Genomic DNA, 14,900 nt, shown 5'->3' with positions numbered 1-14,900 from the left:
TTCCCTAGATGACCTTTTTCCAGTCTGTCCTACCCCACATTGATCCACCAATGGATTCAACCCAATTGCTTATGGTAAGTCTCTGAAGTCCAGTATATGGGTCTCTTACAAAGTTTTAGAAACCAGAAAAGGTGTGCAAGTGGAAAGGAGGTTAGAAAATATGGGCAGAGATCATTCTGGGCTGCATAAATTTCATAAATGCTCTTATCTAATTATTTTAATGGCCAGGTAATTAATTTGGAATCCACAAATCAAATCACTCATTTTTCTATAAAGGTAAGCAATCAGATAAAATTTATTTCCAAAATATGCAAATCATGAAAGTGGCTTGCTTCTCAGTAACTACATTGTTTTACTTGTAATGTTAGCCTGTTTTTATTTCCTCAAGCACATTTGATAACTCTCCTCACTTCCTGGACTTTAAGATTTTGAATTCCAAGTTTAGTAAATTATCATTGTTGACATTTTCTAGTTTGCTTGTCTCATGGAATTATGTAGACATTGTAAGGTAAATGCTCCCACTGTTATTTTCTGATACAAGACTCTGGAAGTTTTCTGGACTATTTAAGAAAGGGTTTCTGCTTTTGTTGCATATATGCAAATTAGATGCCTGCTTTGTAAATGTAAACTACCACAATTTGGAAATGGGGACCATCTTATTTCTAAAAAAGGTTACACACCTACTCAGATACTTAATCAGACTTACCTATGAACTTATAAGTGGAAATTTTATTTATCAACTGGACTTTTACTTTGAACGTCTTAAGGTACAATCTTCACATGTGGAACATATTAGGAATTCTTTTTAAAAAATATTTATTTATTGATTGATTGATTGATTGATTGTGATTTTCAGGCTGCTGGGTCCAGGAGTTGAACTCATGTGGGAACACCATGCCTAAGAGCAACTAAATATATGATTATATATATGCAAGACAGTAGCTCAGTCCATTAATCCTCACTTAAAACTAAAATTTACTACATCCAAGAATAATACACATACTTCTCAAATTGAACCATGCATTGAAGACACTGGGTAAGACCTAACACAATCTCCATGAAATTCTCCGTGCTACTCCAGAGCAGGGTCTTGTTTATCCAAACTCCTAATTAGGGTTCTCAAAGTCTGGCTATTTGAGCAATGCATTCACAACTGTCATATTCATTTGTCATTTTAAATGCCTTAACATTTTATTTAAATTACTTAACTTTTAAAACATTAAGACACATTTCTCTTAAAAGGAAATTAATGTATAATTTCTAATATAGATGAAATAAATACGGAAAATATTTACATGGGAATTAAAAACACCATCTAAGTTTTAGTGAAAACTAAAAGCAATTCATTGATTTTGAGATGTGTTGAGGGACTGCGAAATCCACCATGGTGGCTATTCCCAGCCTTCCCACCTTTCTGCTTCTGAATTCCCAAATGAGCACAGCTGACAGAGGATGAGCACAACATAAGCCTGTCATGCTAGCTGCTAAAATACAATGGTAAATAATTAGAATTCTATAAACTAAAGCATAGCTAGGCTTAGAATAAAATATTTCAATTAAAATTTCAATAGTTTTAAATGCAAATCTTGGCAGAGATGAAAGATCGGTATTTAGAAACAATATTACAGAACTTCTATATGCATAGCTACATAGCTTCTGACCATTTTTATAGCAACTTCATACACCTAATTTGATCTAAATCTCATAACAAGAAAATAAGCAATAAAATACATATCTATAAGTCATGGAATCATTACCATCACATTTCTACATTTTTAAACAGAATGAGAGAAGCAGGACTCTTCCTCAAGATAATACTAACTAAATCACATTTCTTGTCTTATGACTACACTTACTTAGCAAATGAGCAGTTTATGTTACATAAAAATAAAGGCTATCTGACTTCTATCCAGACCTCTATTTTTTCTTGTATTTAAGTTAGATGATAATACCAAGAGTTAGAGAAAAAAATTTAAATTATTATTATTACTTTTTTAAGAGAGATTTTTTGCTATATGGTGCATGCGCTCACTGGAGATACACAAAGGGACAGAGAGACAGAAAGTGAGAAATCATCCCCCAAGAGGGATGGCCACTCTCAGCATTTGCGCACGCATGCATGCACACTCATTCGGTGTGAGTTTTAAACTGCTGGGTCCCAGACTCAAACTGTGGTCAACTACAAGGGATTCCAGCAAAGTAATCATTAGACCATCTGCTGGTCCCTTAAAATAAACTTATTATTAAAAACTCTAATTTGTCTACCTTCTTTTCAAAGTTATATATATTTTTCCCTCTTTTCCTTCTAATACATCATATAACCTCTGCTATTATTGCCACCAATGTACCAATAAGGAGATAAATTAAATGATATGTCCCAAGTCACATACAGATCTAGACAAGACAGGATTGGAACTAGACCCAAGATATGTTTGCATTTTATGTGAAAGCACTTTCTAGTATACACTCCCTCATGAAAGAAAAGATGCCCCAATTTTAAGAAATCCACAAAAATCTAAACTTAAGAAATAGATCAATTAAGATATGATCCTTTCGTTTACAGAAAGATTTACCATCGTAAGAATCCTATAAGTTTGGAAAATCCTCCTGCTGCATAATTAGACCTAGTTTCTAGCCTCAAAGAGCTCATATATCATTTACAATTTGACAGAAATCCTAGCGAAAAATGAATATTTAGAGGTAAAGGATTTGGGTCAATATCAAATCAATCAGAAAAGAAAACATCTTGGAAATTGTAATGTGAACCAGTGGCAAAAGATGATTGAAGTTAAAAACAACTCTGCAGAAGCATACTGGCAGCCCACTGTGCAGGGTTCCTGTGTATAGTTATATGGGCTGTTTATGTAAGAAACCTCAGAGCATAAAGCACAATTACAAAACACTGTTCCAGTTTTCCATAGCACAGATACGGCAGAAAGGCAGACTGCTTTCACAACCGTGTCCAAGTTCCATACTTGAAATCATATACAATTTTTTTAAAACCTGCCCTCTGACGTAGGACATAGACAAGGGTTCTCAGTACAGTTACACTGTCCATCAAAATCAATAGGGCACTTTTTAAAAAAGGAAGTTCCTTGAGATGGCTCAGTGGCCTGGTGGTTAAGGCAGCTGATTCCACATGGCCAACCAGATGGTTCAAGTCTCAGTGCATGTGCATTCCCAAACTATGTGCATGTGCATCCCCCAAATATGTGGTCTATGTGCATGTGCATTCCCAAAATATGTGGTCTATGTGCATGTGCATGTGCATTCCCAAACTATGTGGTCTACGTGCATGTGCATCCCCAAACTATGTGGTCTATGTGCATGTGCGTTCCCAAAATTTCAGAGAGAGGGAGAGTGGAGGAGAATGGGTTGGAGCATGACCATTCCCCATGGGGGTAATTTCACATTCAAAGTCAAGAGCTGAGCTAAGTATGCTCAAATTCACTCCTATGATTAGAATCCAACCCATCAACAACATTGAGGCTGGGGGCAGTGTGGCTTTTTAATGTAGATGAATATACATAAAACTCTGAAAAAAGCAAAAGACACCAAACAAGTTCATGAAAATATGTTTGAAAAACTAAGTTATAGGTCAAATAAATAAATGAATAAAACCAGTTCTTATAACAAGTTGTATGTCCTGGCCCATTGATTCCACAACAAATTATTTTTACTCTCACAATACCAAGATATGGGTCTCAGCTTTCACCTATGGCTGTTAGGTGGGGATTCTTGAAAGTCTTCATGGACCACATCAGCATATACAATAACTTCCCATGGGTTAGTGCCTATTGTTCTATATATTTATTTCTGGCTGATAACTTCAAGGATGAAAGAACAAAATAAGGGGATAAATACACGAGTCATCAAGATTGAAACAGTAAGTCTGTAAATAATTGAAATTAGTAAGTACCTAATATTGGTTAAGGTCCTTACTTATCACACTGAGTTTTAAGTGATGTCTTTATATTATCCTGTATAAACAGAACACTTATAAAAGTTGTAGACTAAAATTGCCTCGCTTCTGGGCAACACAATTTTGTTAAATTAACAACTCAGATTAATGTACTCTAACAGATATAAAATAAAGGTACGAGCACTTTCTGGATTTTGTAGTTATAACCTGAGTAGCAATAAATAATGATGCGCTTGACAGTGGCACCTTTGTAAAATGCAATGCTGTGCAAGGCTGACCTCAGTGCAATGTTTCAAGTTCATGTCCAGAAACCTCCCTGAGTATGCCCGCCATGTGCGCGCCCACGATCTGAGGTTGGCTAAAGCAGAGGTGGATTACAGTGACAGGATTCTGTTCGTGGTATGCTCTCAAGCCCTCTTTCTCATGGAAGTAATAAGTAAACTTCTTAAAAAAAAAATGGCAGTTGGGACCAGCAGTTGGCATAATGGCTATGTCGCTGGGCTCTCAGGTAGTTGACCACAGTACAAGTCCCAGAACTGGTGGTTTAAACTCATGTCGGGTGTGTGTGCATGTATGCCCAAGATCCCGAGAGGAGAATGGAGAAGGGATTGTGGTGTGGCTATTCCCCTGGGGGGGGGGTGATTTCTTGCTTTCTGTCTGTCTCTCTCTGTCTTTCTGGCGAGTGCACATTCCCTATAGCAAAAACCTCTCAACCACCGCCCCCACCCCCCCCAAAAAAAACCACACAAAAAAACAGCAGTTGAAAATAGTAATGATTTTATTTCCTAGAAAAGCATCAAAATGATAGTTTAGTTTACCAGAAGCAAAGCTTTTTATTAAAGCATTAATGCTTAAATATGAACAATAGTATTTATTAAACCAATTTTTACTCTGTAAAATGATGCTGGGAAAACCACTTTTAAAGGAGATCTACAGACAATGAGTCATTACAAAAACAGAGGAAGACAAAGAGAACTAATCGGTAGAGGAGAAAATTTTGGAATTCTTGACAACTTCTTGGTCTCTCATGATTTCTCTCTTGATACAGAATTCTTCAGACACCATAGTTCTGGCAGAGAATTTCCACAAATTTCACATAATATTATCCGTTTTTAACTACAGTAAAACAAACTTGTTTTCTTGATTAAAAAACAATTAAATGACTGAGTGTCCACAAGTATGCATACGTCAGGAATTTTATACACACATTAAAGTTTTAAACAGGAGGTATGAATCATTTACTACAATATCTTATTTCTTATCTCAAAAATCCTGTAGGGTCAGTATTACTAAGAGGAGTCTTCAAAAAGTTCATGGAAAATGCATAGTTTGAAAACTATGTGCATGGATTTTTAAAAATGTTTTGAGCCAAAATAAACTCATATTTCAATTCCATTTTATTTCTAAATTTATTTTATAATTTCTTATTTACATTTAACTGATGTACATCTTTGTGTGTTACAATAGATTTTTCGATTTTAATTTTCAAGAACTATATTGTACTGTACAAAGCATGCTTGCAGTGCATGGTGTTCAAATCAAGGATAGTATTATATTCCTAATCTTTAACAAAGAACATTACATGATTTTGTGCACCCGATTTTCATTCTGCTAGTTGTACTCTCTCTCACACACACACACACACACACACACACATATGACTGACAATGCCCTTTTTAAAAAGATGCTGTTGTTATATATTGTTCCATAACCTATTTGTTTGTTTACATGAATTTTTATGTCTGGTAGATGTTTTTTCTTCAGCCACTTTCCATGAACTTTTGAAGTCCCCTTTTATTATTTTCATCTTTCAATTAAGAAAACTAGACTCAGAGGTTAAATGAATTGTCAAAGAATATACAGACCACATCGGTGGTCAGATATGATTATATACTTTTCCCACCATAATATGCTGACTCCATGAGTCTGTGAACTCAATGATACATTTATTATAACTGCTTTAAGGACTTCAGATCTCAGTATTATCTGCTTATTTCTCACTTGTTATTTGTGAACTGAGGTTTCACCAAAGCCATTTTTAATGGGAAAAATATAATTATTTGACATCTGTCTTGAATATTAAAATTCTGGGTGGGGTTCGAAAAACACATAAGTGCCTATTATGGGTCAGGCTCTAGAGAGATGATGGTTAACCAAGACAAAGTTCCTTACCCTCAAGGAGTTTACATTCTAGTGCAGAAGATAAATCATCAAACAAGTAAGCAAATATGCAACCTATAGTTTTGGGAAAAAATAAAGCAGTGTAATAAGATGAGGGGGTGACTGGTATTCTGTGGTATTTTCATTAGCATGGTTAAGGAAGGCTTCTTTGAGGATGTGAAAGCCTCACCGAGAAAGAAAGATCAGAAAAAGGCAGGTAGTTCAGAGGCAGGAATATCCTGAGATTGGCCAGAAAGGCCACTGTTGTAAAATGGAGTGAGTGACTGGTGGAAGAGGTCAGGAAGGTGACATCACAGAAACCCACATCCAGGATGGGTACAGATCCATAGCAATCCACAGAGAAAAGGCATTCAGGTAGCCGTGGCTGTGGTCAGACAAGAAAGATGGCAATATGTTGGCATAGCAGGTTCTCACTTCAACAGCTATGCCAGCATCTTGCCTCCTTTCCAGCACCAATTTGCAGGAGTAACACTGTGCCTCTTCGACGATGTTTTCCACAATCTTCCACCTGACAGAGGGAAAGCATACTCATTAATTGAAAATACAAGCCTGTCTTGAACATAAATACATAGTCACCTTTAGAACATTGCATTTGAACATGTACTTAAGAATAGAAAGGTTGTGGTTAGTCCTTTTTTTAAAGGGTCTTTAATCTAAAATGAATCCTAATAATTTTTACTGACTGTGAAACAACTAGGGGGAAACTCTGACAAAGTTTTTATATCAACAAAGTCTAAAGTTGACGATAGCTGGTTACAATTATTGCAACCATATTTATAGTCCACAGTACAAACTGGTGAGTCTCAGTACAATTTTATTTTTACTCTAAGAACTTAATCCACTTGGTCAATTTCTGCCACTCAATGTACTTAACAATAACAAAGAATCGCCTTGCAGTGTGTGGTTGTCTCATTGCTGTATATGCTTTTGAAAATAATGCTCTTTTGGGTCAACAAGTCCCAGCTAGGAATTTATTCTACAAGTACATTTGTTAAAAACAGCAGTATATATCAAAAATATTCTTTGCAACATATCCTTTACTGTTTTCAATAATAAAAGACTGGAAACAACCTAAATGCCCATAAACATGATTGATACTGGCTAAATTAAGATATAGTCATGTAAGAGAGGATTTTATATTCGTAACAAAAAATTAAGATATAAGAATAATGATACTATATATGAAAACTTCTGTGCAAGTGAAAAGTATATATACATATGCTCATATCCTGGGGGTATACATATGAATTTCTTTTTGAAGGATATATCAGTGATCTATTATTTTAAATGATGATTTTTAGTTTAAAACATAATTGTATAGAACCAGCAGTTGGCATAATGTCTATGTCGCTGGACTCCCATGTAGTCAACCGTGGTTTGAGTCCCAGACCTGGTGGCTTAAACTCACACCAGGTGTATGTGCATGCATGCCCAAGATCCTAGGAGGAGAATGGAGGAGAAGGGAATACAGCGTGGCCATCCCCCCGGGGGGTGATTTCTCGCTTTCTCTCTTTTAATTTAAAAACTAATATATATTATTTATGAAGAAAAAGTGAGCATGAGCTATACCTATAAAAATAAAACATGTAGATACACAATATTAACAAGGTACAAGATAAGAAAGAAGGATACTCCCTTGAACACAACTTATATCAATTGCATTTGCCACCCACAAAAGTTCAATGTCTGCAATGGTACCAGGTACACACACACCTGGTCATTCATTCATACATGTGCAGTATGTGGTGAGTACTTCTTGGAGGTGGGAAAAGAGGTTACGAAGGTATACTGCACAGAACGTTGTAAAATCTTGTCCTGAGGTTAGGTAATTGGTGGAAGAGCTACATTAGAGTACAATTCGACTGGATAACTTGATCTATTAATTTAAGGATATATTTAAGAATTTTGGTTCATCAAGTACAGAACATTGGATCAAAATCAATGATAAACATCATGCAGATAGGTTACATAATACATCACTAAATCAAGATTTCATTGAATTAAATTTCTTCAAAAAGTTCATTTTCTATATTCTTAATACCTCATATTCATAATTGAGAGGGACAGGTACAGGTTACATCCTTTTAGATGGTACATGTTACATATCTGAAAACCATAATTTCTTGTGATGTTTTCAGATTCATTTTGCAAGGAAAGCTAAATATTAGCAATTATCTGACCCACCAGTCAGATGCAGCAGATACCTGAGCAGTCACACATGGGCTATTTTAAGTGAGGATCACTTGAACAGAAAAGACAGAGTTAACAGTCACGTTCTACTTTCCACTATTTGTTTGCATAGAAAGAAAGAGAAACTTACATTTTAAGTTATCATATAATTTCTCAATCTATACTTTAAAAGTCTAAGGGAAGACCATATTGTATTCCTCTTTAAAGAGCCTGTTATGGAAATTTGAATCTTTTCTTTAATTTCTCTGCTGTATCCACTAAATCATGGCTTTCACCAAGTCACTGGTAAGATCTATCCCCTCCTCACCACACACACTTTAAACAAATTTCTTACAAAAACCTAGCATAGCCATGAATACAACTGGAAAGCACACACAAAAATTATCAGTACCTGTTACAGCCTTTCATAGTTATGGTTAAATCTCAAAAAATACTGTCAATAAAATGACCTGGAGAAGGCAGGGCCTATTTATAATGATTTTTCTTTTCTTTTTACATCTCAAACCCTTAGTAGTATGACCAATAAAATACAGTTCAAAATTGGAATTTTTCAAATTACTGTAATTAATTTTGAATTCATTTCAAAAGAATAATCTGATGTCACTTGTAAATAATTGATTTAAAACTATTCTGACAACAAATCTAGCATGTCCAGATAGTGGGTGTGTGGATGGGAGTAAGCTACAGCATCTGAAGAGTATACAGACATAAAGAATGAGAATAACTTGGGACCAGCAGTTGGGGTGATGGCTATGTCACTGGACTCCCATGAAGTCAACCGTGGTTCAAGTCCCAGACCCAGTGGCTTAAAATCACACTAGGCATGTGTGCATGCTTGCCCAAGATCCCAAGAAGAGAATGGAGAAGAAAGGATTGAGTGGTTGCACCCCTGTGTGTGTGTGTGTGTGTGTGTGTGTGTGTGTGTGTGTGTGTGTGTGATTTCTCGCTTTCTACACTTGATTTTAGCCAAAAGGTCGAGAAGCGATTTCTCATTTTCTGTCTCTTTCTGGTGAGCGCACATGCCCTACAGCAAAACTCTCTCTCAAAAAAAAAAAAAAAAAAAAAAGAGAACTCGATCACAACAAAAGTGGTATAATTAATGCTTTATGTGTTTCTCTAGAGCTAGAATACACTCTACTTAATGCTTTGTTGTTTTTTTTTTTTAATTTTCTAAAACCAGCCTGGGGGTGGGTGTGATGATTATGTATAAAGAGCTAGAATGTCCTAAGTTTCAAGTACAGTATTATGGAAAAAACTGTGGTCCAATCAAGAACATAACTGTGGGGAAAAAAAAACATTCAGTGGATGTGTTGGTATTGCTTTTGGGAGCAGACAATTTAGCAGGATGTGCTTAAAGCTACTCCCTAACTGATAGAAGCCAGATGTGTGTCTGCTTTACATCTGGGAGTTGCAGGACAGATAAAAGTAAAACCATATATATATATATGTGTGTGTGTGTGTGTGTGTGTGTGTGTACATACTATATATATATAATCATCCCTTATAAATTGACAAAGACATTATGGCCATTGAAATAGGTTTAAAACCTATGATGAACCCTATATATTAAACTCATATTTTGCATATGCAGTTTTTCATGCATGTACAAAAAAAGTCCCAATGAGCAAAACAACTACTGTAAAAATATTTTCAATTTATTTGTGTTGAAACATTCAGGAATTCATAGTATTGCTGAGTAGAAATACTGGGAAAAAAAATCACACATACTTTTAGAGTAAATGAAGGAAAAGAGAAAAAAAAGGCAACTTATGGGAATAAGAAAATATATTCATAGCATTCCGTTTTTCCCAAGTGTCATTATTATAGTAAAACTGTAAATGTACATGTGTATATATACACATATACAGCACATATTTCTAATTTAAATATAATTCTTTCTATGAAGGAAAACACTAAAGATAAAATGTAATAGTTTTTATTTAGAAATATTAATAAGGTGCAACTGAATATCTCTATAAGGCATCAGAAACAATCCCCATTCTGCAATTGCTAAAGTATAGAGGAAACGGCAAAGAGATTTGTATTCCCTGTCCACCCCACTGTCTGCTAGAAGACCTCATACTCTCTCCCCTCTGCCTGTCCAAATCTATCCACCCCCTCAGCACACACACACTGTGGTACCTACCAGGCTTGTTTTCCCTCAAAGACCCTATTTCCTAAATTATATTCCTTTACCCATCCTAAACTCCCTTTTCCTCTGTATACGTTCTCTATAGGAATGAGAAAGAAGAAATCTATCCCTTAGTTATAGGAATTCAAGACAAACTGCAAATGGTTAATTAGCTAAAATTTCTAAGGGGACCTAAATTTTTTAGGAGATGAGTATTACACAAAATTAGCTTTACTTAGTAGAAATACGACAGATATTATTAATAAGGGGATCTCTAGCCTATAAGTCCTTGCCTAAAAATGGGCCAAAATTAAACCATTTCCTATTTTCCCAAATTTATATAAATCTAGTGAAAAGTAGAGATGGAGAAAAAAAAGAGAAGCAACTATCTTTTTTGAGAAAACAGTATGTACTTTAACTTTTTTCTCTATTTAGTCCTCATAGAAATGGCTGTGGTAGGTATTATTATCCCCTACTTATAAATAATTAAGCTGAAGCTGAAAAAGTTTATCTTAACTAAATAGCCCAAGGTTACCAATCTACTAATAATTTCACTAGTTAAACTAATGGGCATACATTATATAGCAGGCACTGTACTGAAGTTAGAGCCTCTGTCCATAGTGTGTTTCCTAGTAGGAGTTAGAGCCAGGGTAAACTTACAAAGCAGTTTGTATTTCCACATAATTTGTTAAGTCCTATGATCAAGTTATGCAAGAAAGCATAAGGATAAATGCAATATTGTGATGAATTACAATAGTGACCTCAATTCTCCCTGTATCTGCATTCTGGCCTTTGCAGTACACATTGACTGTAGCTAGCTGTGCCTATGCATGGGTCAGCTTGAGATATTAGCAAGATAGGATGCAAGAAAAGCTTTAAAAGCACTTGTGACATTGGGCTTGCCAGATTTCTCGAGCCTTAGCCACTATCTATGAGAATATACCCAGACTACTTTACTAAAAAAAAAAAAAAAAAAGCACATAGAGCAAAGCCAAGTTTCTCTAGTCATCCAACTAAGGCCAGTCTAGATCAGCCAACAGCAAACCAACCCCAACCTGTGAGGAAACCCAATTAAGATGAACAGAGTTGACACAGTATAGGTGGAATAGTCCATAACATATTGGATTGTAATTTTGGAAGCCACGATTCTGAGCCCTAGCCTGGTAGACATGAAATGTGATGAGTGTGTGCACCCATGCCCAAGGTTTCTGGCAAGCTGAGGACTGGAGGAAGGTGATTTCAGCATGACCAGACCCTGTCAAAAGTGGTTCGCTCTCTCTCTCACTGATGCACACACACATGTTCTCTCTATGATGAATGAAATAAACTTAAAAACAATGCTCTAAAAATAGACAAATAGAGCTGCTTAGCAATAAGCAGCTCATTTTTTTTACTGCTGTTCTTTGTTTGATATACAGTATTATTATAGAAAAATAACTAAAATAAGCAAAATGATTAAGACCATGTGCTCATATTCTCTATAGGAATGAGAGAGGCTGAGTCAAAATTATCACCCAAGCAGCAAATATGCCAAGCATGTTCAAGTCACCCCTTTCACCACAGGTACAACAAAGTCAACTGACTCCTACATTCATTCTGGCACTGTGCTGGTTGGTGAATAATAGAAATTCAATGAATATCTAAAAATGAATCAGCAAGCTTTGATCAAGCATTCTTTTGTTAGATTATAGGCACCTTGAGGGTAAGGAGGCAAGTCTCATTTATCTCTGTATCCTCAAGACACAGCATGATGAAAGCCATTTAGGAGAATGGTCAGTCAGTATTTGTTAGTGAAAGGATACTATGGATTTCAATCATTTTACTAAGATCAATGGGAAGCTTCCAAAAGACTGTAATGAAGCACAGAATAAGATTTGTTTGACAAGATCACTCAGGATGCTTTTTAGTGGTGAATGGACATGACAGGCCATAGCGGATGCACAGAAACAAGCTTGGGATTACCAAGGCTGTCTAGAGATAGATGGCATAAGACTGGATTAAAAGAAGAAAGTGCACAGATTCAAGGTATACTTGGGAGGATGTACACAGAAAACCTGCTTGAAGCTTAATGGCCTAAGGAAATAGAAGGACCAAGAAAGAAAAGCCTACTAGTGTGTGACTCTGAATGGGCTGTAGTGACTAAGATAGGGAATTATGAAATAGTTTTAAAATAATTTAAAAATGCAGACTGGGAGCCAAGTGGCATTTTTGCCTAAAGAATTTTAGTCTTTAATCAAACTCTGAAAAATATGTACTTTATTAAATGCATTAATGCAAATGCCTTTTCCTCCTCCAATAGAGCCATTTTTTTTTTGAGAGATTTTTACTGTAGGGCGCGTGCGCTCGCCAGACAGACAGAGAGAGACATAGAGACAGAAAGCGAGAAATCACCCCCCAGGGGGGATGGTCATGCTGCAATCCCTTCTCCTCCATTCTCCTCTCGGGATCTTGGGCACGCACGCACACGCGCCCGGCGTGAGTTTTAAGCCACCGGGTCCGGGACACGAACCGCGGTCGACTACGTGGGAGTCCAGCGACATAGCCATTACGCTAACTGCTGGTTCCCAATAGAGCCATTTTTGTATTGGGATTTGAGCCATTCTATTTTCTCTGTATTTTATGCCCATAGACTTCTACCCCTATCCTAGCTAGTAATTTAAAAGTGTGTGCTGTTGGTCTTACAGGAAGTGGGGTGATGATGGAAGATCCATAAAATTCAACATGTCTGGGGAAAAAAAAAAGCATTTTGATGGTGAGTGAACAATATCTTCATGTATGAAAATGTAGACAAGGTAGGGCCATTACAAGTCACAGGAGGAGCTAAGTGAGTGACTTAACAGTAATATATAGTGCTTTCCAACGCCCAATCAAGCAGAACAGGATCTTTTTCATCACTGGATAGCCACCATTAAAAATCTGCTACAGTTCTGCTTGGTTTGAAAGAGATGTCCTTTCCAAAATTCCTGTTGAAATTGAATCCCCAATGCAACAGTATCAAGAGGTGTGACCTTTGTACAGTGATTAAATCATGGAGGATTCTGCCCTCAGGATTGAGATTGATAGCCTTAAAAATGGACTTGAGGTTAAAAGAAGTGCACTGACCCTTTAGCCTTCTGCCACGTGAGGACGCAGTGTTCGTCCTCTCTGGAGGATGCAGTAACAAAGTGCCATCTTGGAAGTAGAGACCAAGTCCTCACCAGATACCAAATCTGCTAGTGCCTTGATCTTCAACTCTCAGTCTCTAAAACAATGAAAAATAAATTTCTATTACTTATAAATTACCCAGTCTGTGGTCTTTTGTGATAGCAGCACAAAAAGACTAAGACAAGTATATAACTTGGAAAAATAAAATCTTTATAATAGTTGAGTTTCCCATTATATTCATATTCTAAATCCTCCAAAGCCTGAACTAAAAGGAGGATGACTTTATTATAGCAACTGTTAAGTACTTTACATCTATTCTTTCATTAAATCCAAAGCAAAGAGTTGTTAAAGAAAATTTTTCTCCGTTTTATGTACCAGGAAACTAAACTTCATAAAAATCAAGCGATTAGTTTATAATCACGCTGCTAAAAATGTTAGAATCCGATTCAGCATGTCTTCCGCTAGAGTCTTCACTCTACCTATTTCCTCATACTAACTTCCAACATTATCATTTTTTCCCTACCCAACATAGCTTTCTTTGGGGTTAGATTCATTTCCTCACCATCTTCCCACCATGTTACTCCCACTCTGTCCATACCCTTACTTCTGCTCCTGAAATATCCCTATAAATGGTAATTTTGCTTCATGATTCCAAAAGAACTCATCCAAGAATAAGCATTTTAAACTCAAAGAAATGTCCACCATGTCGATTCACAGCACAACTACAGATGACTCAGTCATCCTATTTGTCATAAGCTTCAGAATACCACTTAAACACATAATTACAATGCAAAACAATTTTATTACCATGCTAGCTGGTTACCTGTGGGCCAATTACCAACAAAGCTAGACATAGAGCACACGTATCAGGAGATTCTCCCAGGTAACCCAGAAGTCAAGGGTTTTACCAATAATTGGCAGCCCCTTAAGATGCTAAGCCTGAACGTTTTGCAAATGCTGGTTCTTAATTCTAACATGCTCCTTGGTCTACTTGGAAACCAGAATTCATTTTTAAGGCTCTGCTCAGTGAATGTCCCCTTTTTCTCTGCCTTTATCTCCTTAATTCCACTGCATACCTTGCTATGGTCCTGTCTTCACTGTGCATATCTCTCTTCTACCAACCTTTGAGTTCTTTGTGGACATGGACCATAAATCTCAAGGCTCACCAAAGAATTCAGCACATACATACATTCAATACATGTTGAGTGAGCAGACCGATGACCTACAGATATTGACACCATGACTGAAAAACCAGATTCAGGGATGTGGATGTGCTTGACTTTATAATGGCCAGACAAGTATTGAAAATTAAATGTCTACAGAAGTGTTAAT

The 14,900-nt window shown here is 36.3% G+C and overlaps 1 pseudogene; it reads left to right on the top strand.

Moving 5' to 3' along the window:
- LOC102467890 (BCL2/adenovirus E1B 19 kDa protein-interacting protein 3-like) overlaps window positions 1–2,581 on the top strand; it is a 36,928-nt pseudogene extending 34,347 nt beyond the window's left edge.
- Window positions 2,582–14,900: the final 12,319 nt, after the last annotated feature.

The sequence above is a fragment of the Tupaia chinensis genome, unplaced genomic scaffold (assembly GCF_000334495.1).
Source record: "Tupaia chinensis unplaced genomic scaffold, TupChi_1.0 Scaffold144450_1, whole genome shotgun sequence".
NCBI lineage: Eukaryota > Metazoa > Chordata > Mammalia > Scandentia > Tupaiidae > Tupaia > Tupaia belangeri.
The sequence above is the reverse complement of the archived record's forward strand: the minus strand, read 5'-3'. Positions and strand labels throughout refer to the sequence as shown.